We start from the raw sequence: 3,496 nt of genomic DNA on the forward strand, positions 1-3,496 counted from the left end.
ACTGAGTTGGCAGTTCTTCCACAGGACATAACTTAACATATCTTTTTAGTTTTAGGGTTGCCTTTCGTTTAGATTTCCCATCTTTCTTTGAATTTATGGAATTGTGAGACGGTGGAAAGGGGGAAATGGGAAAACCACCAGCACATAAACTCGATGTCTCTATATAGCTCAGTGATCTCATAGCACCCCTATCCCCTAACAATCACACATCCAGATACACAATCCGCAAACAACCAATGTGCAAGCCCGATCCCAACCAACCCTGACTAGATAGATCTGTTTGCAAAGTAGGTTCAGACAGCCTCCATCTATAACACTGTAGAGCACCATATGACATATAGGCAGTCCAATAACAATCGACACTAAAAACCCCAATCAAATCTTTGGCAAGCACATGTTTCCCTTCAATCTTGTGGATTTGAACACACCAACATCCTTATAGAGAGCACACGCTCAACACCCATCGGAAGCACACATATGTCCGACTTACTATTAAACACAAAAGCGAGAGAGAAGATTAACACTAATTTGAGAATAGAGTGGACAAATATCAAGGAAAACTCTTCATAAAAAGGTGTATGATGCTCCAAACACGCTGATGATCTCCCACTTTCAGTGCTCGATTGATTCCTTGCCTCCTTCGCTTTCGATCATCTTCACCTGATATGGCATGCCCCTTGTGAGGAAACCCCGGCCTCACCAAGCAACTGTGTGGTGAACAAAGCCGCCGACTTCCTGTACTCACTTGCTCGTTCAATCCCTCGTGACTCCAATCCCCGCCATCACGGGCATCACCCCTTGCTCATGGCCGTTCCCTCCCGTTCGTAGTCCTGGCGGCCTTCACCTTGGTGGGACCCGACTCCAAAAAAGTCCCAACTCTGCCGCGCCTTCACCCGTATCCACTGGCTTCTGGCAGCTCTTGGCGGCTCCTTCCCTGCCTTGCTATCCCTCAGGCCCTCGATATGCACCTCCAAGATGGCGCGCCCCTGTGCTATGGCCGCTCCCTGTCTTGTATAGCTGCCCGGCAGTCCCGTACTCAGGCCCCTGGCGGCGTCTCCACTAAGGCCAGCCCCTAATTCGAGTCCCTAGCTGCCTTCAACCAAAAAATAAGCCCCGCAGGTCTTGCGGCTCCTTTTACTGCACTTGGCGGCCTCTGTGCCCCCCTACAAACCTGAGCCTTCTCCCTCTTCTAGGCCAATAGCGACCTCGCTATTGGTCGCTCTCCCTCTCAACTGGCCCGACTCCCGGCTTAATGCAACTAGCGCCCCAGCCCACCAACTATTCCTCTGGCCATAACACCTGTCTTCATGCCCTCCAGATGGCTGCTTGCCTGCATGCAGGGCCTCCAAGTGCTCTCCTTGCTTTTCTTGGCACGCTACCAGATGGCGCCCTCGCTTTCAGCCGACTAAAGACTGCAGCGTTTTTCTTTTTTTTATTATGGCATCTTTTTTTTAAAAAAAAACTTATCCTCCAACTTGGTGGCCATTCCCACCAAACGCAACCGGCGGAAAACTCATGGCCGATCATTCCGCCAACACCCATGGCACGGCTTCAATGCCGATGACCAAAAAAGTTCACATAATTTCCCTTCACTTGTTGAGAAATTGCCCTGTCGATTCGAACGTTGTCTCCATTGAGAAGGCAACACGGCCACAAATCGAACATCCAAACCACTAAGACGCCATAATTAGGGTCCTGCTTGACAAAGGTCTTCAAGCACAAGGTAGCTTTGGTGCACATATCACAGCAACACTTCGCGACGATTTCCATCAAGCTTCAACACTTTGATGCTTCTCAACGTGGCAAAGCTTCGGAATGGCCTTCGACCAACTCCCAGCCACATTTAGCATACATACCCTAGCAAGTAGTGTCGCTTGTAGTCATCTCGCTCCAAATCCCATAGCATAAACTTCATGGTACTTGCATCCATGTCCCTTGCCTCCTTCCCAACCTTGTGGTATACGCATTTTCTCCTGTCACCAGTGATAGCAAAAAAACACTTGCAGTTTTGACTAGCTAGTGCTCCAACTCGGTGTACCTGTCTCCTGGCTCCATCAAATATCTGCTCAAGGTCCTTGCCATTTACCTGTAAACTGCCATGCCTCGACTTCTTGCACTTCCATAGATCGACACAGTTTGGCTGTACCATCATTGCCCACCCCCTTGTTGAGCATTTATGCTCAACCACAATATTATTTAGGTATAATAAGTCTGCACGGAGAGAATGATATAACATAGAGCTATAGACATCATAAGAAAAATGATAGTGGCTATATAGATAGGATACATATAGAGAGAAGAGAATCTGCTAATGCATCACCCGCCAGGGTCAAATGGAAAGCTCGAATCTTCCCCAAGCATGACGTAGAATCCACCTGGATCAAATATAAAGCATTGGTTGTGGACATCCACTTGTAAAATATGCCCATTGCAGAAGCTCATCTTTGCACTTGTCGGCCAATATACACGCCACCCTTCTTGCTCTTTATAGCATGGAGATTTGTCACCCTGCATCAACAAGCCCTCGTGCCAACCATAAACATGCTTTTGCTCACTTGAAGCACCTGTGCCATAAACTGCTACCATACCATCCGCTATAGAACCCTCCATATCATCATCTTTATCACATGAGCATTGAAACCTGCATAGTACACCTTGCAAAGCAACCTACAACAGCATAGCTATCAATAGCATAACATGAAGCAACAATACCCTTCTATTTGCCTCCACTTGCTGCATAGCCAAGCAAACCTGATCCCTTTGCAAACCTGTATCCCAACCCTCTGTAAACGGAACCAACGCCCCCTTCTCATACTCAAGAACATGACCTGCTGGAGCTTCAACCTGTTTGTCAAACACCTCGTCACTTGCAAGGTTGATGGCACCTTCCTCGTTGCATGGAGCCTCACTCTCATAGGCTGCACCTGAATTAGTTTCCATAGAGTCATCTGCCGAAGTTAGCTCTCCATGGCTACACACAAACTCTGGAACTTCAAAGCACACCTCTACATGCTCACCAAGGCAAGGTTGCCCCACCTCTTGTATAGACAAATCACTTTGACATACCTCTATTTCTGCTTCTAGCTCCTGCAAGTCATTCTTAAAAACCTTCTCTTCAATCAAACTAGAGGCACAATCAAACCATACCTCTTCCTCCAATAGGCACTCACTATCACAATCCATTTTATAGGGCTACTCGACTAGAAGATCGACACAAGGCATCTCCACACCTGCACTATGCGTCTCCTCGACCTTCAAATGGCTGGCAAGCAACTCGCATACATCGTTTTCAGCTTCATCTACATGAAAGACATCATAAGTTTCATACCTAGAAGACATGGACTCCATCTCCGATATGCTATCTGTGTCCAAATTACTGCTAGAGCTATGAAAATTGTCGGATTTCTCTTTTGATCTTGCCAATTCTTGGACCACTGCTGTCACCCTCGTTGTTGCTAGCTCTGGAACTCACACCTCTTCTTGAAAAACTTTTATG

The 3,496-nt window shown here is 47.2% G+C and overlaps 1 pseudogene; it reads right to left on the reverse strand.

The window, feature by feature from the left end:
• Positions 1–2,316: 2,316 nt before the first annotated feature.
• LOC147458000 (uncharacterized) lies at positions 2,317–3,183 on the reverse strand (annotated as a pseudogene).
• Between the last annotated feature and the right edge of the window lie 313 nt (positions 3,184–3,496).

Source organism: Adiantum capillus-veneris, chromosome 5, assembly GCF_014529385.1.
Source record: "Adiantum capillus-veneris isolate H3 chromosome 5, ASM1452938v2, whole genome shotgun sequence".
Lineage (NCBI taxonomy): Eukaryota > Viridiplantae > Streptophyta > Polypodiopsida > Polypodiales > Pteridaceae > Adiantum > Adiantum capillus-veneris.